Genomic DNA, 25,009 nt, shown 5'->3' with positions numbered 1-25,009 from the left:
GCACAAATTTGCGCATTTTTGTGGTCGCTATTTTATTTCTCAGAAAATGGCGACTGCGAAGCTTGACAAGGTTGCTGGGGTGAGTGCAGGCCATTCGCTGAGTGCGGGCAGGGGGCAAGTGGTGGCAGGGGCTCAGTGAGCAGGGCTGTGAGGTGCAGGCAGGAACAGGTCTGCTGGATTCCCAGACTGAATCGGGAGCCCGTGCCATCCCTACACTGAAGGAGTTCCTCAGCCAGGGTGCTACTTAACCTAGGGCTAGACTTGGTAGAGGTGTCTCCCAGCTCTGCTATCCAACAGCCTTTTGAATGGAAAAGCCTTGGGCTGAACCTGGGAGTTTCTGAATGCAAAGCTACACATCTTCCCTTCCAAAAACAAAAGCCAGCAGAATGCTGGATGAAAAACAAAGTCTTTTCTTTGCTCAGTCAATGAAGTGGCAAAGAAGGTGTTGCACAAAGGTTGAGCACAAAGGTTGTGCACAAAGGTAGTGGCTAGAGTGTTGGACTGGGAGTCGTGAGATCCAGGTTCTAGTCCCTACTTGGCCATGGAAGCTCACTGGGTGACTTTGGGCCAGTCACAGACTCTCAGCTCAACCCACCTCACAGGGTTGTTGTTGTGAGGATAAAATGGAGGAGGAATATGTATGCCGCCTTGGGTTCCTCAAGGAGGAAAAAAAGGTGAGATATAAATGTAATAAATAAATAATAAATAAACTTCCCCATGCAAAGTCCTCTTCAGATGTCACAAAGATGTATGCCAGCAAACTGTGGAGGTCTGGGGAGCATTTGGGGAGGAGGAACGACAGCTTAGTGGTAGAACACCTGCTTTGCATGCAGAAGTTTCCTGTTTCAGTCCCTAGTTTAAAAGGATCAGGTAGCAGATGTCCTTAAAGACCTCTCCCTGAGGCTCATTGCCAGTCAGAGCCACTGAAAATGCTGGGCTAGGTGTCTGACATAATAGAAGGCAGATTCCTTTGTTCCTAAGGCTGCAATCCTATCCATGCTTACTGGAGAGTAGGCCTCATTTAGCATTGTGGGGCTCACTTCTAAATAAATCTGCATGGGATTGAGGCTGCACATTCAATTTCGAGGGAAGTACATGAAGATGTACATAGTGCCTCAAGTCAGAGGTGGGCAGAAAGTCGATTGGGATCTACTGGTAGATCTCTGGGTGATTAGCATTAGATCAGCAAGGGTTTCTGACTCCCAACAGTCTAACAATAGCAACAACTTAAAAATCACCTGCCTCCAAACAACAACAACAACAACAACATTGAAAAAGAACATTTAAAACCAGGGGTGGATTTTTGTGTAACAACAGGACTTGTGAGCTTGATTCTGGTACTGATCACAATTTCCTGGGATGACCATGTGCCTAAAAACACCCCAGTACTTAATTATTTGTGTATGCCCGCCCACCCAAGCCACTTTTTTGCACCTGGCTCTGCTTGGTGGACCTCAGGATTCCAGTAAGAAACAAAGTAGATGTCCACCCCTGCCTTAATGACTGCCAGGATTTACAAATTGATTGTCATCATGACATCAGCATAAGGCATACACACCACAGAGAGAGTTGATCTCTTAGCGAAGCAAGAAATTAATTGTGGTGCCTTCCTTGCCAAATACCTTTCTGGCCTTCAATGAATAGCTGGTGTTCAAATGTATGTTTGGGTTTGAATTTATGCAGCGGGAAGCAAAACACAGTACAGGGCCGTGTTCTTTGCCATGTCATACAGGCTTCGTTAAATGGGATTGCTAATATTAGTGGCTAATATGGGAGGATAAGTTAGCCAGTGTATCTCAGTACGCCTACGCCAAGAATAGACGTTTCTGTCCATTAGTCATATGGCACCTCCCCAGCATTTGAAACCGCCTCCCTTCTGCCCGTATGATGGATCGGTCAGCTGCTAATTAAATTGTGTTTTGGCAAGAGGTAAGCTATCTTGTGGCAAGCTCTTTTAACTCAGCCCAGCTCAGCAAATCAATCAGTGCACACTTTTCCATCATCATAAAACCATGATCTATGTACACAAGCTGTCACAGATGATATCTCCCTTCACTCAAACAGTAGAGGAAGCATCTATGCCCCAGAGGGAACACCTGTCAGAGCCCTGGGTAGGGAAATAAAAAGGCAAGGCTGCTTGAAACACACTTCATCACAAAGGCATCCTTCTCCAGATATCATTGTGAAAGCAAAAAAGAAAAAAGTGTGGGGGGTGGATGCTCATCTATCTCTTGGTGCCTTAACTAATGTTCCCCATCTGCCATATTCTCTGCAAATGATGTGAGCCGTTCAGGAATCTACTTTTCTTGGAAGGCCAGTGAATCATTCTAGTGAATGCAGCTGGGATCTCCAGGAACATGAAGCAGGGAGAAGAGAGGCTTGACAGAAAATAACCACAGACATATAGGGTAAGGGATGAATGAGAGGCCCAGTGTTCCAAAGAAATTTCACAACCCTGGTCATGTTTCTTTTCAGTTCTGCCTGCCAAAGCAAGTCAAAGCAGCTGTGGGCAGCTTGTGGTCCTCCAGATGTTTTGGCCTACAACTCCCTCACCATTGGCTGGGCTGGTTAGGGCTGATGGGAATTGTAGTCCAAGAAATCTGGAGGGCCACAAGTTAAAGGATAAGATCCTTTGTGAAATCTAGCTTTGGAAATAGGAACATAGGAAACTGTCTTCCATCAGCCAATACTGGATGCAGGGTTTTTTGGGGGGGAGGGGGAGAAAGATTCCTTCCTTGAGTGGTCCACATCCTCATCGCTGTTGTCACCACTGGCTGTTCACCTGCTCCAGTGCTGGCTCCGAGTTTTGGAGGGCCCTTGGGCAAGACACTCTCAGTGCCCTTCTCACCACTATTTCCCTCAGCTGCTATTGCTCTTCATCCACTTCCTCATTTGTGCCCTGCTTGCTTGATAGGCAGAATCAGTGAGCAAGTGGGCAGAGGCATCTCCTGTTCTTCTCTCTCATGGGCCAGAGCAAGAGGCAGGTGAACAAGCAGGTTACGATGGTGAAGAGGAGAAGCAGCTCCAGGGGACTCTTGTGAGTAGCTCACTGCTGGAATGTGGGCCTTCAGCAGGTGCCCAACCATGCCTACCCTTGATGCTGGCCCTGACTTGCATGCTGTCATTGGGCACAACCCACACAGCTGCCTAGAGGGGAAGGGCATGACAAGTAGTCCACTGACCACTGTTGCTACTGCTCATGAACAAGTGAACACGCAGAGACAGCTAGGAGAAGCAATGAGGCCAGGAGGTCCCAGAAGTTGATGCTGTGCCCTCTATTGGAGTGTGGGCATCAGCAGATGCCCAGTAATGCCTCCCTGGGACCAACTGTTTCCCCAGATCAAACTCTGTTTTCTTCTAGTCCAGCATTCTCTGCTCTCATTGCAGCAGCTCTCTATGGTTTCTGGCTGAGAATGAGGTTGCAAATTTGGAGTGGCCATTTGAGCCTGTTGCTAGCAACAAGTTGGAGATGAGTGAAATATGAACAAACCTATTTTACTTACATATTTGGAGTTCAAGCAATCATACATCAGAAGATGTATGATGTGGCAAAATCAATTCCATATTAAAAATTACTAGTTATAATGAAATGACTCGCATCTATCAACTACGACTCCCTAATACTCATTTAACAATGTCCATCAGAAGCTAACCCCTATAGAAAAGTCTTGCATGGTTTACAAAAAATACTAGATTCTGGTAAAGGGCTGCTTCTCTCTCCTTTGCTTGGCAATTTGCATGCCCCTCCCCACTTTCTCCTCACAACAACCCTGTGGACAGGGGTGAGGTGGAGAAGTAACCCAGGGGAACACAACTCCAAGACATTTTCAGGTGTGATGCTATCTTCCTAACTGATGTATTTGCCTTGCTCTGGCACGTGAATGAGTTGATAATGAGGCTTTCAAGTTTCACTATTATTTGGGACAGATTAGCATATAGGACAGATCCCAATGCTGCCACCCCACTTATGCCATTAAGACAGTATTAGTGTAAGTGACTTCTACTGTGACACCAAGTATGTATGCTGGCAGTGTATGCTGTCCCCAGGAAACCCACCATGTCAGCATACACTACTGGCATTGTGCTAGAGTTTTATTCTATTAGCAGTAGATCAGTTGCATAAGCAGAACAGTAGCATTAGATACTGCCCCATAGAAAGTCAGAGAATGGGGAAAATAATAAAGTAGAGGCTGAACATGTATTTCTTTTTCTTTGATGTGGTACCTACTTCACATTAGTGGTGTAAATGGTAACAATTATTTGCAAGACTGTTTGCATTTCTAATTGAAAGCTAAAAGATTGCATTTTGGCTGGCTAAAGATTGCTAGTTAAAGCTCAATGTGTTTTACAAATTGAACCCATGTGGTTCAGAAGTAAGCACCACTCAGTTCAAAGGAGCTTACTTCCTGGTAAACAAGGCAGATCATTCAATGAGGTTCAGAGCGGAACAAGGTTCTGAACCTGGCTCCAACTGCTACATCCCATTGTTTCTCACTCCACCGTATTAGTAATATTTTCACATTAAAAACCAAAAACCAAAAACAAGCAGTAGGAATAAATGTATGAATCCTTCTTTAACAAATGGTACAGAAGATTCTTTTGCTCCTTTAATATTATGCTTTTGGGAAATCAGTGCCTCCTCTCCCACCCCCACACTTCATTGCCACGAATTAACACCACTAGTTGATTCATAACAACTCAACCAAGTGTTTTTCTTACCATCAAGTGAAACTTAGGGAGCAATCCTATGGCCACTAGACACTGTCCAGACTCCAGAGGGCCATAGGATATTCTCTTTTCCAGGAACCAACCTTGGAGCCCATGCTGTGAGGTTGGTCCCCGTAAAACTGACCTCCCTAGATGTCCGCACTGCCTTGGAGGCAGCACGGAGAAGCCTCATCCTCCATGCTCAGAAGAGGAGCGCAGAGTGACTGAAAAGGGGCTGGGCTGGGGGCGTTCCCAGGCGGGGAGAGTGCAATTGCATGTACGACACATTCTATGTGTCGTACATGCAGCCTCCTCTCCTGGTCAGCCCCCTGCAGCTAGACAGCTGAAAACGGCTATCTAGCAGAAAATAGCAGGGCAGGAGAAGCGCAGAGGGAACAATAACCCCATGCCTCTCCTGCCTTGCTTTGGATAGGATTGCACCCTTAATAAATCAACACATATGTAGAGGCATTGTTTGTAACTGAAAAAAGGATAATTATTTATACTATTCCAACCACTAGTCAGCAAAAAGCCACTGTGGACAGGTAAAGCCAATCACCAAATAAGATTTAATCTTTCGATCATGATTTCCACCAAATCAACCCATTCCCTTAGTAGCCAGATTGAATCCTAGTGAATACCATATGATTCTACCTGTGCTGTGTAGTAATATATGACACAGATATAATAGTAACAGCCTATAAAGTTAATCAAGACTTCTTCTGCTCAGACTAACACTTAATTTGGATCATCTATTTTTCGAAAGGTATATTCAGACTAGGGATGAGTGAGAAATCCATTGGGTTTACCTTTTAATGTACCAAATCCACACTTCCCAAACCTGCATATACGGACTGGAATGAAGTTAAAAGGCAGTATTCTCACTGTTTAGAATTATGTGATACAGTTTGTAAATGAAAACGATGTATGCAAAAATGCATACAAGAGATAAAGTGCACACAAAAAATGCATAAATTTGCAGAATGAGGACATAAGAATTATATTAGGGGGAATCACTTGGAGAAAATGCTTATATTTGGAAAAGTGTATTAAATGTGTATATTTGGAAAAAAGCACATGTATCAAAATGTGTACATTTTGAGAAATGTGCATGGATGTACATATGATTTTTCAGGCCAATGCTTTAAGGAAAAAATAACAAACTGATGCGGAAATGAGATAGAATGAATTTAATGTTGGAAAAATGAGAGACTGAGCAGAATTAAAGTTGACAGATTTGTCCTGACCACATCCGTGAGAGAAAATTCTATGTGGAGGTGGGGCAGGCCAAAGTTGGCTACGGTCCATCGTTACACTCGCTGTTTCTTTCATGCACAAGCTTGGAGTTTTCTTCCCTCCCCACTCCCCAGTACTCTGTGACCACTGAGCATGCTCAATCCTCAATGGGCTGTTTTGTGTTTTTGTCCTTTCATATTTTTTTTTCCTCAAGGGCTTTTGTTTTTGATACTTACTTCTGCAGACTTGGGGGTTCCGCAATATTTCTTATACCACCCTTTTGTGTGTTGATGTTGCCATTTTGGCTACATAATCTTAGTGAATAAGATGTTATTCCTGTTAGTAAACAGGACTAAAAAAAATCACTTAATGAGTCATCTACAGTCTCCAGGTCTTCTATCATGTAGCTCCATTACTGTGGCCTCTCTCACCCTCCACTGTTTACTCCACCCCTTATACCATTGCCCATTCATGCATGGTGTGTGTGTCCCTCCAATTGTTGTTGGACTACAAATACCATCATCCCTAAACCTTGGCCATGCTTTCTGGGGCTGATGGAAGTTGGAGTCCAACAACATCCAGAGGACCCCCCCAGTTTAATGACACCCGCAATCATAGTGGCTACAAATATATATATAGTCTCATGTGCAGCTATCCATCTTTGCTATCATTTGTAATGGTGTGCATGGCTAATTCCAGTTGATGGTCTGTTTGTTTCCTCCATGTGAGTAAGGATGCATGTGAATTTCATCCCATCCTGTGGAGTAGCTTTGGTGGTGCCATTGCCCATATGAAACAGCTATAAATGTGAAAGTGACTGGAGGGGACATACCACATTATCCTGTCATGAAATGGCCAGGAGGAATTAGCAGCATGACCAACTCATTTCTATGTATCAACATACTTCTGTACAGTGTAGCATCTGGGGAAATGACTGTTGGTGAAAGATTTTTATTCTTCCTTTGCAGTAGGTGATACCCATTCAAATGGGCCACCTTCTCCCATATAAACCTGCCCATTCATTGAGATCATCTGAGGTACTTCTTTGGTTCTGGTTCTAAATGTGCAGACTTCCTTCTCAGGGTCTGTTTCCTCTGCATTGCTGTTTGTGTGTTAATGTCATGACAGCCAGTGTGGTGTAGTGGCTAGAGTGTTGGACTGGGAGCTGGGAGATCCAGGTTCTAGTCCCCACTCGCCCATGGAGTGGGTGACTTTGGGCCTGTCACAAACTCTCAGCCCAGCCTACCTCACAGGGTTGTTGTTGTGAGGATAAAATGGAGAGGAGGAGGAAAATGTAAGCTGCCTTGGGCTCCTTACAAGAGGAAAAAAGGCAGGATATAAATAAATAAATAAATAAATAAATAAGCCAAATGACATATGACAGAGTCATAGGAAACTCTGTTGAAAATGCACCACAGAGAGGAAAATAGGTACAGCTGGAACATAAGCTGAAGGCTCAAGACTAGGGATGATGGGTCTGGATTGTATGACAGTGGCACTGGCAACAAATGAGTTCAGTTTCGCTAATTTTTCCAACTGCTGCCTGATTTGCATGGAAATTCATATACATTGTTGTGTGGGTTTCTACTAATATTTGCATGTTTATATGCAATTTTCCCCAATGCATGCATTTTTGTGAAAACTTTTTGCTAATGTACACATTTCTGCAAGCTAGTTTGTTTGTTTGTTTATCTATTTATTTATTTATTTATTCATTTCATTTCATTTCTATACCACCCAATAGCCGAAGCTCTCTGGGCGGTTCACAAAAATTAAAACCAAACGGCACACAGTAAAACAATAGAAACTATATAGAAACTATTAAAACCAATAGTTTCCCTATTATGATTCATTTCTGTGTTTATTTTTCATAATGGTGCGCATTTTGTGTGCACCTTCCCCCAGTATATGCATTTCTACACACAGCTTCCCCTAATGTGAACATTTCTTGATTGGAGAAGTGTACTGCAAAATTCAGAGATGTGCGAATTTTGCTGAGCAGCTGAGTTCTGGTCTACTTATTGGTTTGAGGTGTACGGATTTGGTAATTTTTTAAAAAATGGAATTAATTTCTCACTATCATTATTCCAATAGGGAGAGTGGGGGGATGCAGAACCTTTACAAAACAGAAGAGAAGAAAAATAATCTTGACTGACAACATTGTCATTTATGAGACCTTCCTGACAGTACTTTATCTCATTTGGTCACTGCTTATCAGCTGGTTCGTTTACTTGGTTAAATTAATTATAAGTATTGCATGTCTACAGGCTGGTGGGGGTCTGTATAGGGCAATGGAGTCTTCTTCATTTTTCATGTTAGGAAATTCTACGCATGCTCACATCTAAGAGTCCCCCTGTGTATGTGGTAGATAGCTCATAGTGCTGTCAGGGTGGAAAGCGAGCCAATAGAGCCCCAGAACAGTTCTGAGGAGGACCAGCAATCCGTGGGAGAGGAGCCAGCTCATCCGTCACAGGCACAGCAGCTGGCAGAGATTCCTCCTGCCAGCATTCCTGAGATAGATAGTGATCCTAGCAGTGAGAAAGTGTGGGAACGGGGCTTGCTAGACGCTTGACGCAGATGCAGGGAGCGACGAGTGATGGAGGGCGCGGAAAGGAGGCGTAGCACCCGTTTGGCACGCAAGCAACAGCCGCCTCCCATGGACCCAAGGGAAAGAGGGAGGATCTCTCCCTAACCCATAAGTTCAGGGTCTTCAAGTGACTCTCCTTCAAATGGGGCTCAACTGCCTACTCGGCGCATAGGCCACTCTGCTGTTCCTTGCTTAGTCGCTGGTGATTAGCATCTGAAAGAGTAATTAAGTTGTAAAAGGATTAAAGCCTTGAAAAGAATCCTTTCGTCTGTGTCTTGAGTTGGCTATTGGAGTCTACTGAAAGAGGCTGCTAGGGCACCTCCTGACAAGTGCTTCGGATCCAAGCTATAGGGTGGATACAGCTTTGTGACGTCCCTTACAGAAGGAATAAAATGGATAAAGATGTGATTAGCAGGTTTAATGTTAGTTTACAGAATGGGGCACATGGTGTTCACACTAAAGCATTCTGGATGCAGTCCTTCCAAAGAGGCATAATTTCCCTTTTCACAACCTAAATCCAGTATGTTGCAAATCTGTTATCCTTAGTGCCTGGGCCACCATATTAATCCCCTTCATACCTGTTTAACTCAAGTCCCCATCGAGCAATTAAATAAGGGCCATTATGATGTGATTTATGATATATGTGTAATGGTTAGAATTACTGTGGTAATTAAAATATAAAGTGAGTATTGCTAGGGGGTCCAGTCATTCTCCACATCCTCAACACAAGATCAGGACCTGACCAGATTATAAATAGACTGGTTTACACAAGTTCACAGGGAAAAACTAATTAGCCAGCTCATCCTTCTGCACTTGGATTAGGCAGGGTGGATTCAGATAACCAGCTTTTCCCCAGTGCATGGATACTTGGTGGGAAGATTCCATCCAGGGATTTGATTAGGTCTCAGATGCACAGATCCCCTATCTTTCCACACAATGTATGTGGGGAATTGCAGGTTATATATGGGTTGTGCAAACTATACCAATGTTGGCATGCAAGAAGCCCACATCTGCCACGTCACATCACATCATATCTCCCTCACACACACACTCCAGTGTACTTCATTCATAGCTCATGATATGCTAAGGCATGCACATGACCCAGAAAAGAAATACAAGGATCTCCCAAGTGCATCTAGTCTAAGAGTCATGGAAATACATTGAGTTGTCTGAAGGGAATCAAAGTGCAATGTGGGCCCTACTTAGAAACAAATAATAATAATCTACCCTCAATCACGTACATTCATAAAGTAACTACTGACATAGGATGGCATGGGAGCAACTATCACTGTACTATGCCAGATAACTTTAGGTTGTGTCATTTCTTATCCTTAATATGGTCATAGTTCGCCCACAAAGAGACACAGAATGAAAACTGTGCAGGAGGGCATTCTACCACAGGCAGCAGGATAGACACAGTCCAGGCCTGATCAGTAAGACACCATAGATGGAAAGGTGCTCTAAGCTCACATGACCAATGGTTCATCTGCTGTTAGGATTGGGCCCAGATTCCCTGCAGAGACTGTGGAAGAGGACTCAGAGTCTGATGATGAATAGGGTGAGGGGGAGAAACCTGAGTCTCAAGGAGCTCAAGGAGACAGAGGCATGGAAGAATCTTCCCAAGGGCAGGCTAATCAGTTAGATCAGCTGTAAATGATGCTTTAAATCTGTATTTTAAAGCTTTAAATCTGTATTTTAAAGCTTAAAATCTGTATTTTAAATTCCTGCACTGCTGCTAGGTTTTATTGTGGTTGTATTGTTATATTGTGGTTTTAATGTTCTATATATTTTATATTGTTTTATTGTGTGCCATTTGGTTTTAATTTTTGTGAACCTCCCAGAGAGCTTTGGCTATTGGGTGGCATAGAAATGAAATAAATAAATAATAAATAAAATAAGATCAAAGACCAACCATGGGAACCCAGCAACTCACAGAGGGGGAGGAGGTGAGCATGACAGTAGTTTAGCCCCTGAAACTGTCAAAAATTTGGCCCAGCCTTAGTTCTAGCCTAGACTTCTCAAGAAATTCTAGCACTTGGTGTGTGTGTGTGTGTGTGTGTGTGTGTATCGGCTTAGAAATGGAGATGAGCACCACCCCCTAGAGTTGGACACGACTGGTTGGAAACACCTTTTACATATATGTATGTATGTATATGTGTATACACACACACACACACACACACGGGATATTTTTGTATGGAAGAGCATTCAGCCATTTGAACCCTCAGCTGAAGTCTGATATACAATGGAACAGACTCGGGTTTACCATCTCAGTGAAAACTAGATCTATGAAGTATTTACTTATACCCACCCATTTTCAGATGTTTGCATTTCTTCCTAATTCAAATTCAAATCAAAATTGTCAAACTACCAGCAATCTACATACGATTTGTTCAATCCAGGTCATAACCATCAGCTTGTGGGCAGATCAATGATGGGAAAAGGGGAGGAAGGCCCAGCCCAGGAGACTGTGCAGAGGCAGAGGCATGTGGAGGCAGCAGGAAGTTGGCTTCCTCCCTGCCGTAGGCTGGTTCCCTTGATCGAATAGTTGAGGAATACTCCTATTGAGTAAATGCATACTCATGAGCAAACCAAGTGAACCAGGAAATAAATGGGGCTGGTGAGACACAGAGAAAAGGAGAGGTTGAGAAAGAAGAACTTCAGTGGTTGTCCATGGTTAAACTGAAGTGAAGCACAGTTGACCCCCCTTCCCTTTAGCTCTGGGGTTGGGAACCTGAAGTCTGCAGGCCACATGCAACCCTCAGCCTAATTTCCGATGGATGGATGGATGGATGGATGGATAGATAGCACTATGCAATCCCGCAATGCTGCAAACTCTGCCCACTTTTGGCTCTGACTCCACCCACCATTAGATATGGCTCCACCCACCAGCAACTTCACCCACCAGTAGGGATGCTGGGGAAATTCAAGATGGACTAAAATGAGCTCAGATTTCTAAGAATCTGATCTGCAGAATCTGCTGCAGAGCGACTCCCTCAGGCCACGTGGAGTCTGTGGACTTTCGGATGATTTTCCTTTTTTTTTTTTACTTTCCTGAAATTTGCACATATAAATTCGTAGGAAAATACATACATTTCTACTGAGGAAACATTGAATGGAATGGGGGACAATAGACTAAATGTTACATACTGAGGTAACTGATATAAATACTTACGTAAATACTCACGTAATTATTTGCTTATTTTTCCGCATGGCAGGAAAAAAAAAAAAATCACATCTGTCTGTGGATGGATGACAGACCAAAAGGCACCTAACAATCTGTGAAACACAGATGGAGTGGATTTTACACAGTCCATACACCCGTGGCTTCACCTGCCAATGGGCTTTGCCAATGGGCCACACGCCCTGCCCCTGTTCGAGATGAAGCCAAAGCATCCTGAGACCTGTCCCATTCCCTCTATTAATGTTCACCAACAAGAGTCAGCAAGACTGACTATCAAATAAAGTCAGTCCTTGAGAACTTGCTGCTACATCTTAGTGAATCAGCCACTGAGATGAATATGAAAAATACAACAGAAACAGTCACAAAATAAAGAAGTCAGACTGTAAATATTATTTTTTTCAGCTAACGAGCATACCACAAAACAATTACGTTTGGAGAAAAGGCACACGCGTTGCATTTCCAGCATGCATCAGAGAAATGTACCAGTGCTACTGAGAAAGACATCCATGATTTGGTGGACAGGTTTCCCCATTCATCTAGAAAGAAAAAAAGTGGCAAGTGTCATTTCTGTTGGGCCAGGTGCTGCCTTCTGGCTTGTTTAGCTTGAAAGAAGGATTTTCCTCCAGAAAAATAAAAAAAATAAAAAAAAATAGGCAGCTAGAATTTCTCAGAACCCCACTGTGGGGTAAAAGCCAGGTGAGGTCAGAAGTTAAAACCACCCTGTCCAAGCTGACAAAAAAGGGGCACTTGCTTTAATGTAACAACACATTCACCCACCCCTGCCTGTCTCCCTTTTCTGGAGAACAGAGTTTTACACTTGTCCTTCACACAAATAACCCGAGGGTGGGAATTATTCAGAAAGCTCATGTTTGACACCCCATCTGTTCATTTCTGACAGCGATATATAATGTAAAGCTATAAAAACTTGAAAAATAATGCAACATAAAAAGGGATTGACTTGGCTCCAAGAGGCCATAAACGGTAACAAATACCACTGTGTGATTTATTTTGTGCTGTAATCTTTACAGTAAGTCATCTTTCAGACATTTCCTTGTGACAGGTTTTAATAATATTAATGCCCAGAGCAATCCAAATCATCGCCAATAGACATATTTATCAAGCTGCCAATCCAAGTAAATGAAATTCTATAAGCAATAATGTAACATGTTAAAAGGGAGCTAATAAAACAAGTCAGCGGAGAAATATTACTTCAAAGAATTCTCTCCTCTCTCTCTCTCTCTCTAATCCGTCCCCGAATGTTATACAGCCAACATGCAAATCTTTTCCCCCCCTTCCGTGATTTATCGCTCCAAAAATATCAGTGACCTTTTGGCAGACTCCTGCACAGCCTCTCCTACGCATTCATAAAGAGTGCAATGCATTCTGCCAGATTAAGTGAATGCAGAAGTGCTTCATATTATGGCGTTCTCCCCCCACAACCCAACCCAACTTGCCTTTGGACCAGGATGTGATGGGTAGCATCAAAGAGTAAGATCTTAAGTCCAGGAGATTTATGAAAAAGGCTGACATGCCATAACTGCACCCCAGCAGCTCAACAGGTATTTATAAGCAATTATCCAGATGTTAGATAATTTTCAATTAAGAAGGAACACAAATTGGTGTGTGCTCCCCCCCCCCTGCATTTAGACTGAGATTTCTCTTTCATCTAACTCTATTTTGTTTTAATGAATGTTTGGCTTGGTTAAAAGATTCAGGGCACAATCCTATTCAGATAGGTGGCTGCCTCTGGACTCGGAGGGGACCACCTATCCAAAGCAGGGGAGGAGAAGCACGGAGGGGATCATTCCCTCCGCGCTTCTCCTGCCCTGCATTATTGCTAGAGAGTTGATTGTGGCTGCCTAGTTGCGGGAGGGCAGAGCAGGGGAGGAGGCTGCCATATGACACATTGGATGTGTCGTCCTGGCATTTCTGCCCTCCCTGCCCTGGAATGCCCTTCAGGAATGCCCCTTTTCGGCTGCTCCGTGCTCCTCTTGCGAGCGCAGAGGATGGGGCTGTTCCACGCTGCCTCCAAGGCAGCACGGAAGTGGGGGGAGGTCAGTTCTCTGGGAACTGACCTCAGAGCACAGGCTCCGAGGTCGGTTCCCAGAAAACCAGATATCCTATGGCCGTCTAGCCACTAACTAGAGAACATAGGATTGCTCCCTCCATTGTTGTTTTGTTTTTAAACTCATAGGATAGAAATCAGCATGTGTCGTTGAACCCAGGTTGCGTCTACTCTTATGTATGAAACAGTACCTCTACTGCTGAAATTCAAAACATAACAAAAATGAAATACAAGTCTTGATGGATTCAGTAAAAAAGAGGAGGACTGAATGCAGAAGAAAGTGCAGACTTCCTTGCTTCTTGAACAGTGGGAAAGGAAGATGCTTTTCATTTAAAATGCAAATCATCTTGCAAGGAAAGAAGTATCCAACCTCAGATCAAACAAAAAGAAAGAAGAATCCAACCTCAGATTGTTCATTTTCCTCAATCTCTGACTTCCTTTATGCTAATTTGTCACAAATAATAGTAAAACTTGAATGCTTCGTTACCACCTCATTCACTTGCCAGAGCAAGGCGGGTCCATCAGTTACACTAGCACTCTAGCAAATGGCATAATCTTAGCTCCCATCACACAGAAGATCTGAGCTAGCAGTGACTAGGGATGGCGGAGAAATCCGCCACAGATTCCAGTGAGGCCAGATTCTTTAGGCCGGACTACCCCCCCCCCGAAATCCTGCTGGGATGCACCTTACCTGGCGGCAGCGGCTGCTTTGGGTCGGGTCATTGTCTTCCTTCCGCAGCCGGACTGCGGAATGAAATGGTGGCCGTCGTAGTGGCTGCCAGTTGAGTCCCTGCCATGATTGGCTACGTAAATATTTACATAGCCTATTACTGCAAAGAACAGGGACGCAAATGGCACCCACTATGTGGATGCCATTTGCGTCCCAGTGGCCGGAGCCGGCAGGCAGCTCTGCGGACTCACTGTGGAGCGGAACTGGCCAGGGCCAGTGAGGATTCTGGGGGGGGGAAACTGATTTCTCTCCCCCCCCCCGCGGACTCCCGTGGACCAAAGTTAAGGGGGTTTTGTACACCCCTAGCAGTGATCTAAGAAAGAGATCTTGGGGTTGTGGTGGGCAGCTCAATGGAAATATCTACTCAGTGTGCAGCTGCTGTGAAAAAAAGGCAAATTCCATGTTAGGCATCATTAGGAAAGGGGAACTGAAAATAAAACTGCCAAGACCATACTCCATTTATACAAATCAATGGTGCAACCAGACTTAGAATACTGTGTACAGTTCTGATCACCACACTTTTTAAAAAGGGGGCATTGCAGAGCTGGAAAAAGTGCAGAAAAGGGCAACTAAAATGATCAAGGGGCTGGAGCATCTCCCCTTTGAGGAAGGTTTATAACAGCTGGGATTGTTTAGCTTAGAAAAAGGGTGAGTAAGGGGAGACATGATAGGGGTGTACAAAAGGATGTATGGTGTTGGGAAAGTGGAGAGGGAGACACATTTCTCCCTCTCTCATAATACTAGAACCCAGGGTCATCCCATGAAGCTGATGGGTGGGAGATTTGGGACAGATAAAAGGAAGTACTTCTTCACAAAGCACATAGTTAAACTATAAAATTTGCTAACACAAGATGTAGTGATGGGCACCAATTAGGATGGCTTTAAAAGGGGCTTAGACAAATTCCTGGAGGATGAGGCTATCAGTGGATGCTAGTCCTGATGGCTATACGCTATCTCCAGTATCAGAGGCAGTATGCCTATGTACACCAGTTGCTGGGGAACATGGGCAGGAGGGTGCTGTTTCACTGATGTCCTGCTTGTTGGTTTCTGGGCACCTGGCTGGCCACTGTGTGAACAGAATGCTGGACTAGATGGACCCTTGGTCTGATCCAGCATGGTTCTTCTTATGTTCCTGGTTGGGCAGGGTAGTCTCAGAGCTGCATTGCCCTGTGTTTCCCCCCTCCACAACACTACTGATCGATCATATATAACATATTTATGCTAATGTTTCTGCTCCCCTCCCAATTGGCAGCTAATGATGCTGAGGAAAACTGGTGGTGCTAAGAAATGCTAACACAATGATATGTGTCATTTTTCTTTTCTTTTCTTTTCTTTTCCAAGTGCACATTATGTGTGGTGTGTGTTGGGGAGACTGGTTGCAGCACTCACAGATCTTCCCATAACATGTAGTTTGGGTGTTTGATAAAAATGTTCAAAATGTAACCTCATGTGCAAGGCAATTCTATGGAAACTACCTTGAAAGTAAGTCCCACTGAATGCAAGTAGAGCGTAGGTGGTGCCTCAGCCCAGGCAGTTTATGATAGAAATGTCACTCATGGAAGAGGCAGAAACAGTTGTTAAAAGCAAGCAAACAAAACAAAATAAAACCTGCACATAATTATTGAAGATTTCAACAATAATTCCTATAACATATTAATAGTAACCAACCAACCAACCAGCCAACCAACCAACCAACTATAACTCGCTATAAATCTTGGGACAAAAAGGAACTAAGACATCCCTCATTCTATTCATATCTATCTTTCCTCACAGGCACTATTCACTATACTCCCTAAGGGTTAAACTACACCCTAGCAACTATGCATCCCCTTCCCTCAAAATTAAGCACAGGGACACTATATGGATTGGGGCTCTCTACAGATTAGAATTCTAGTCTGGGAGGAAGTGGGGCTTTAATAATTTGCCCTCAGCTACCAGATGGAAGGCTCTATACCTGTAACATGCATTTCCAAAAAGATCAGATGAAGCAGACCCCTTTCTGGCAATGTAAATCACAGGTGTGACTCCTGCAATCCAGAGTGCAAATGCAGCAGGTGGCAAAGAGTTAACGCCCACTCCCCCCCTTACCACACGAGGGTCCCAATCTGTATTGGGTCCCCTGAACATTTTTTGTGTAAAACAAAACTAAGAGACATAGCTGCTAGGAGGGATGGATGGATCCATCTCTGTCCAGGGTGGGGGGAGCTTGACGGGCTGCCTCCCCAGCTCACATGGTCCAGATGTGCTCAGCAAGCTTTCCTGCTCTTCCTGCCCACCTGCCAAGCCATGTGAGCTACCCCTCCTCTCCAAACCAAGGACTTCGGCAGTCAAGCCTTTGTGCTTTATGTGCACAAGGGCTTGACTGCCGAGTCCTCAGTGTGGCCAGCCCACAGTGCTCTCGCCCTGGCCTGTTCAAAAGGAGGCCAGGGTGAGAGCGCTGGGGTGCTGCTGAGGCCCTTCCTCCCTGCACCGGCTGCTAAGGAAGGCCTTGACAGCTGGTGGAGGCAGGACAGCCCCCAGATCTCACCCTGGTCTCCTCGAGAGGAGGCCAGAGTGAGAGCACTGGGGTGTCACAGTGCTCCCAGCCGCTCACTGAGCTCCGGGGTACTTGGTGACTGGGTCTGTCAGTGCCCCAGGGCACGGCAAGTGGGGTCAGGGAGGCCAAACAGACATGGGGAGTCTATCGGACTCCACCCCTGTTTTGGACTCCTGTGCCGTCCCTAGCTGCTAGCTACATCTTCGAAGTCATATGTAGTTTGGCTCCAAGTCCCTCTAACTGCCTTGAAATGCAGTCGCAATCAACTCCCCACCAACATTCCAAAGGGCTTGGGCATCACGCTGACTTGGGAGTACGTGCACAAGATTGCAGCATAAGGGAGATTTCAAGAAGGAGAAGCTGAAGGCAGCTGACATCTGGATTAATTGGAGAAAAACAAGATTTGCAGCCTTTCATGATTGCTGCCAGGATCTTTATCGGGTTGACGTTTTAAATGTAAGAGTAATGACACTGACTTAAGAGGGAAGGTTGGTCTTGCATATCTATGAGGGTCATTTTGATTCACTTTGGGTGTGTGTGCTGAATTCGAGGTGGTATTTCAGCCCAAATCCCGAAGCGAAATGAAAGGGAAGGGGGAGGGGGAGGGGGAGGGGGGCAGAGTGATTCAGGGGGCTTAGAATTTTGGCAGGCGGAGGGTGTTTTTTTAACCATTTTTGATCTCCCCCTGCTTTTTCCCTTTTTAAAAACTCTATCTGCTGCCATCACCACCATTCCTTCTACCCAGAGTGCCTCTGGACAGGACACCATGTCCGTGCATGCTAGCATCCTTCCAAGGTGGGAATACTGAATAAATAAATAAGATTGGGGGGAAAAGGAGAAAGTGAGAGAAGAAATGGATAGATTCATCCCATACCTAGTCCTAGGATAGTTTCCCTGGTGCAAATGTCATGGCGAAAGCATTGTCCCAGATTCACTGGTATAGCAGGGCTCCCACAACTTCCTAAAGCCCATTAGTGGACAGGTCTGGAGGATAGCATTTGTGCCCTAAGAGTTCAGGGAGCTGCTGCATTAACATGTCTTGGAGCAAAATGTAGCATATCATACAGTACATTGTAACGCCCTTTGTGAAAACTAACCTGGGAAAACTTACCTTAAAATAGGGATGGCGGAGAATTCCGCCATGGATTTTAGTGAGGCTGAATGCACTGGCATTCAGCTCCCCGAAACCCATGGCGGAATGGCCTCCCACCCCCCGCCACCCCGTGGAATCCCCCCGGAATGAAACTTACCCGGGGTGGCGGTGGGGGCAGCTCCGGTGGTGGCAGCTGGTCTTTCGGCTGGCTGCTGCAGCCGCAAATGGCGGCTGCCATAGCGGCCACCATTTGCATCCTGCCAGGCTGCCATGATAGGCTACGTAAGTATTTACGTAGCCTATCACGGCAAACAGCAGCAGCGCGAACGACGTAGCGGCTGCCGTTTGTGTTCCTGCTCTTTGCCGCGATAGGCTATGTAAATACTTACGTAGCCTATCACAGCAGCCTGGCAGGACGCAAATGGCGGCCACTATGGTGGCCGCCATTTGTGGCTGCAGCAGCCTGGCTGTGGCCGGAATGCCGGCTGCGGATGGCCCTGGCCGGCAGCTCCACAGAGCCGCCAAGGAGCAGAGCCAGCCAGGGAGGATTCCAGGGGGAGGGACGGAGCACCTCCCCCCCACCGCGAATCACCCCTGCGAAAAGGTAAGTGACTTTTGTACATCCCTACCTTAAAATAAGATAAATAGCACTGTGCCAAATTTTTCTTGAAACTTGAAAATACTTTTTATTCTATTTTTTTATCTTTAGAAATGAAATAAACAGTACCAACAACCTAGTCATTATCTACAGTTTCCAACAATACAGTATTCATAGGAGGACACAGCAATAACAAAAAAGAAAGAAAGAAAGAAAGAAAGAAAAAAAACAGAAGAAGGAAAAGGAAGAAGAAAGCAAGAAAGAAAAAAGAAAAATATTTTAAAAGTTACTTAAAAAGATTAAATTTAAACTCCATTACACACAAACTTCAAATATCAGAGAGCTTCAGCTATTGGGCGGTAAATAAATAAATAAATAAATAATAAAATATCATTCTACTTAAAAGTTATACCTATAACATTGCCAATATTACAATTCAGTACGGCATAGATAATCAACCTTACATTTCAATATCATATCATCAGTCGTATTGCTGTAAGCCTACAGTTCATTTCCAATAACCATATATTGCCCTTCAGTTAACATATAATAGTAAAGCTTAACAATTTAACCAGCCAAAAATATTACTAATCAAAGTCTCATAATAATGATAGTAATAATAATAAAAACGAAGGGAATTAAAAAGGATAAGTAATAATTTTTGACGCATTTGTTTTTGACCGTTCATTGAGTTGAGGGGTGAAAAGAAAATGCTCCCCAAAATTGTGGGAAGGGGTGAGAATTTTGGAGAGCTGCTATGGAAGCACAGCTGCTGTGTTTGGTTTGTTCCTACAATCTTCTTTCCCAGAATCAAGCTCAAGGAAAACAAGTTCTGCATGTTGGGGGTAGAAAATGGCTGTGCACAGCACTGATTGGCTTGTGATATCATGGACCCCTTCCTCCTGAGGTAAACTTGCTAGCTGCACTTTAAAATATTTTAAAAGTGCAAGCAACCTTCCTCAAGCTGACTCCTGGTGGAAGGGAGAGAAAGGAGCAAAAGCAAGACAAATTATTCCATCAGCATTCTGTTCACTCAAAAGTACTTTGGTAAAGAGCAAGAGCTGATGGGAACGGAAGTCCAAGACATCTGGAAAGGACCAAGTTCGGGAAGGCTGTTTTAAGTACAGCTTTGCAGGGGCCCCCCCTCCCCGATCTGACTCGGAAGCTGCTTTGTGGCTTTGGGGGTGGGCCCTATTCGGCTCGGGCTGATTCAGAGGGCCCCCGACATGACTCGGCCCTGAACCCAAATTGGGATTCGGATGGCTGAATCCCACCTCAGGGGCCCCCCGAGGCCCCCATGCAACCCTCCAGTTCCTTATCCAGGCCACTGCCACCACCTCCTCCTCTTCCTCCTCTGCTGCCTTCTCCTCCATCTCCACCATTGCCCCTGCCACCTCCTCCTCCACCAAGGCCTCCTCCTCCTCCCGTGACACCTCCTCCTCCCCTGCCGCCTCCTCCTCTGCCACTGCCACCGCCGCCTCCATTGCCGCCACTACCATCAGCTCCTGAGGCCTGGACGCACACCAGCTCTCATTGCAGAAAGCCACCATCTTTAAAATGGCAACTTCCTGGAAGTTGCCATTTTAAAAATGGCAGCTCCCTACAATGAGAGCCAGCGCGCGTCAAGGCCTCAGGAGGTGGCAGCAGCGATGATGGCAGCAGCGATCGGTGGTGGTGGAGGTGGTGGCAGTGGAGGTGGTGGCAGTGGCAGCAGAGACAGCAATGGTGGCAATGGCAATAATGGCAGTAGACTCTGGGACCAAGGCGGTAGCAGCGATGGAGGCGGCGGTGATGGCGACAGTGATGGGCAGCTCTGGTAAGGACCTGGAGATGCTGGTGCGGCTGGGATGGGGATGCTGAAGCTCTGAAGCACACCAAGGCACTTCAGAGAGTCCTGGACCCACCATGGGTCGCTTTGTGCCCCCTCCGCTTCACTTCAGAAGGGTCTGGAAGCGGCCTGAAGCAGCCCGCTTCAACTCGGGCTTTAGGCCTTGGGCTGAAGTGGTACACAGCCCTAGTTTTAAGGTACAGAGAAGTAGTGTGTTGTAGTAGTTAGTTAGAGTGATGTCCTAGGAACAGCAGGACCCAGTTTCAAATCCCCACTCATCCATTAAACTCACAGGATGATTGTGAATCAGCAACTATCTTAGATTAATAAAGCTCACAGGGTTGTTGTGAGGACAAAGCATGTGGGGGAGAGAGGGAGAGGGAGAGGGAGAGAGAGAGATCATGTACACTGCCTTGAGTTCCTTGGAGGAAAAGCAGGATATAAGAGTATAACCATATGCATGTTTACTCAGAAATAAATCCTGCTGTACTCAATGAGCCTTCTCCCAGGTAAGTGTGTATAATAGGAAAAGGAAGGTTCCTCCTGTGCATGCACCAGGTCATTACTGACCCCTAGAGGGATGCTGCTTGCGCTGGCGTTTTCTTGGCAGACTGTAGCGGGGTGGTTTGCCATTGCCTTCCCCAGTCATGACTACCTTTCCCTAGGGGTGGACGAAAGTCCCTTACCTGTCCTCGAAGGACGTTCGCGGTGGGGGGGAGGCGCTTCGCTGCTCCCCCCGTGAAGTTCAGGCCGGGGGGGAGGCTTCCCACCTCGGCCCGGCCAAAATTCAGGCCGGGGGGGAGGCTTCCCGCCTTGGCCCGGCTGAAATTCAGGCCGGGGAGGAGGCTTCCCGCCTCGCCCGGCCGCGAACGCGAAAGTTAAAAAAAACACAAAAAACGCCCCCTGATAGGCTACGTGACGATTCACGTAGCCTATCACGGCTAGATCTGCAAAGTCAGCCGTGATAAGCTACGTCAATCGTCACGTAGCCTATCACGGGTGACTTAAAAAAAAAAAAAAAAGCGCATACGCTAATGGCGGCCCCCATAGGGAGCCGCCATTCGCGTTCCTTATTTAGTCGCTGTAGTCTACATAAACATTTACGTAGACTACAGCGACCAAATAAGGAACGGGAATGGCGGCTCCCTATGGGGGCCGCCATTATCCGTACACACTTTTTTTTTTTAAAGTCACCCGTGATAGGCTACGTGACGATTGACGTAGCCTATCATGGCTGACTTTGCAGATCTAGCCGTGATAGGCTACGTGAATCGTCATGTAGCCTATCAGGGGGTGTTTTTTTTTTCTTTTATTGCAATGGCGGTGGTGGCAGCCGGTCGAAAGACCAGCTGCCGCTCCCACCCCGCTCGAACACCCGCCGAACTGCCGGCCTGACCTGCCGCCAGGAGGGACATTCGGCGAAGGTAAGTCCCGTCCCGGGGGGGGTGCGGGGGGCGGGGGTGTTTGGAGGATTTCTCCCCGAAACTTGTTCGGGGGGCCGAACACGTTGGCGCTTGGCCCCCCGAAGTTTCGGGGAGAAATTCTCCGCCAACCCTACCTTTCCCCCAGCAAGCTGGGTACTCATTTTACCAACCTCGGAAGGATGGAGGGCTGAGTCGACCTAAGCCGGCTACCTGAAACCCGGCTTCTGCTGGGATCGAACTCAGGTCGTGGGGAGAGTTTCGGTTGCAATACTGCCACCTGCGCCACACGAGGCTCTCTGTGTATAATAGGACTGTAGCCTAAATGAAATAAATTGCATACACTCTAAAAATAGTATGCATAAAATATGACCACTGATCTCTAGAAGCCCTTTTTTATTAATTACAATGCTGCCCATATATTTTCAATAATTTCCAACTGCTAGGATCATGGGGACTACAAACTTTATATTTTAAACAACAACAACAAGAAACTCTGGATTCTCTAGACTGCCCAAATGCTACCAGTTCTTCTGTGTCATACCTAAAAGTCCTGCAAGGTTCCTCACAAGGGAAAAAACAACAATATCCCTAGTAGACAACCCTCAGTGGAGTAATCTCCTTCACCGCCATTTGGTGTGGTGATGGGACTTATCTTCAAGGGCCAAAGGAAGAATGACTTCCCTCTGTGTTTGCCCTCCTCTTGTGAGGGCTATAGAACATCTGACAGTGAAAATCCTCTCCTCTTTTAAGTTAAACAGCTGCAAAGATTTCAGCAGTTATCTGCAATCCCCAAGGTGTAATCCCACAGTATGGAAACTCGCTTCTCTTAAATACCTCCCTCTGGCATAATTGACTTTTCATGCACATTTTAATAATGATATTTCAGCAGGTTGAGAGAGGACCTCCCCCCGCCCTTCTTCTCCAAATCATGTTATGGGCAAAGGGAGGAGGGGAAAGACACTGTCATAAACTTAATGATGATTTCCCTTCTGAAGGAATCAGCATAGTGCAATGGCGTGTGTGTGTGTGTGTGTTTGCATGCATGTGTGAAGGTGTAGTTACAGAGCCACCCCACTATTTACTACTGAGAGTATATTAATGTGGCCAGTCCAGTATTTACCACTGCTGGTATATTTATATGCCCACCCATATATTTACCATTGAAAGTGTATGTAGCTGCCCCAATATTTATCACTGATGGTGTGTTCACATGGCTGCCCCAATATTTACCACTCAGGCTGTATTCACAAGACTTCTCCAGTATTTACTGCTGAGGGTGTAGTTATCTGGCTACCCCTATATTTATCACTGAGGGAGTATTTATCTGGCCACCCTGACATTTACCACTGAGGGTGTATTTACATGGCCACCCCGATATTTATCACTGAAGGCCACCCCATTACTGAAGGCCACCCCATTCACGTGGCCACCCCATTATTTAACACAGATCTAAATGAATGTTGAAAGATACCTATACAATACTTGCATGTTTTGCCCCTTGGGGCAAACAGCAACTTTCTGGGATTGGCTTTCAACTGGGAAATCATCCCAAGGTGAAAGTGTTAAGGCTCTTCCTCCAGCACCACGGTCCCTTCCCGTGACTGCATTTGCTATTAAAAAAGGACCACAGGAAATCTCTTCACTGATCTTTTGCCATCTTGTTGTGTCTGGGCCATCATTTGTTGGCTATGGAGGCCTGTGCAGCTCAAATTCCCTGTGGACTGTGTCCCTAATTTCACACACATGTTTCAGAAACCTGAAAAGCAACCCACACAGTCCCGGGTTCCTAGCTGAGGTCAGCAGTTGTCTTGACTCCTGGGATGCAGTAATATTACCCAGACCTGTAAACTTTATTTCCTTTAACTCAGAAGCAGTCTCTACTGAGTCCAATGAGATGGTGTCCCAAGTAAATGTGTATAACATTACATACTCCAGCTGCAATCCTTTACTCTGTTAGGCTGCTCAAGCCCTATTTGTGTTCAGGATTACAGAGATTGCCATCTCCTCATAGGAGGAAGGGTCTACAGTTTTCATTGGGATATATTTTGCTGAGTTTTGTGAGAGTATGAAGGTATTCCTTAAAACATATACACACTCACACCACCAACAACAGCCCAATATGTCACAGCGCTTGAAGGGCTGGACTAGCATGACAGAGACCCAGGTTCCAGTCCCCACACAGCCATACATGATCACTGGGGGTAGGGATGTATGAGAATTTTATTCTAGTTCACAAATCATGCTGTCCAGAATCCCTGTTGTGAATAGGGATGGCGGAGAATTTCTCCCCGAAACTTTGGGGGGCCGAGAGCCAACGTGTTCAGCCCCTTGAACAAGTTTCAGGGAGAAATTCTCCGCCCCCCCGCCCCCGCACCCCCCCCCGGGACAGGACTTACCTTTGCCGAATGTCCTTCCTGGCGGCGGGTCCGGCCGGCGGTTCGGCGGGTGTTCGTGCGGGGCGGGAGTGGCAGACGGTCTTTCGACCGGCTGCTTCCGCCGCCATTCCAAGAAAAGAAAAAAAAAACAAAAACACCCCCGTGATAGGCTACGTGACGATTAACGTAGCCTATCATGGCTAGATTTGCAAAGTCAGCCGTGATAGGCTACGTAAATCGTCACGTAGCCTATCACGGGTGACTTTAAAAAAAAAAAGCACGTACGGATAATGGCGGCCCCCATAGGGAGCCGCCATTCCCATTCCTTATTTGGTCGCTGTAGTCTATGTAAAGATTTACGTAGACTATGGTGAAAATAAGGGCAACGCTATTTGCGTTGCCCTTATTTTCGCCGTAGTCTACGTAAATCTTTACGTAGACTACAGCGACCAAATAAGGAACGCGAATGGCGGCTCCCTATGGGGGCCGCTATTAGCGTACGCGCTTTTTTTTTTTAAAGTCACGCGTGATAGGCTACGTGACGATTAACGTAGCCTATCACGGCTGACTTTGCAGATTTAGCTGTGATAGGCTACGTTAATCGTCACGTAGCCTGTCACGGGGGCGTTTTGTTTTGTTTTTTTAA

General features: G+C 45.7%; 1 protein-coding gene across 1 annotated transcript in view; it reads right to left on the bottom strand.

Annotated features, from left to right (window-relative positions):
• KCNU1 (potassium calcium-activated channel subfamily U member 1) overlaps positions 1 to 25,009 on the bottom strand; it is a 166,534-nt gene that overhangs the window by 63,620 nt on the left and 77,905 nt on the right. The window lies entirely within an intron of this gene.

The sequence above is a fragment of the Heloderma suspectum genome, chromosome 6, assembly GCF_057233095.1.
Source record: "Heloderma suspectum isolate Gila_16-S chromosome 6, 16-S_ref, whole genome shotgun sequence".
Taxonomy (NCBI): domain Eukaryota; kingdom Metazoa; phylum Chordata; class Lepidosauria; order Squamata; family Helodermatidae; genus Heloderma; species Heloderma suspectum.
The sequence above is the reverse complement of the archived record's forward strand: the minus strand, read 5'-3'. Positions and strand labels throughout refer to the sequence as shown.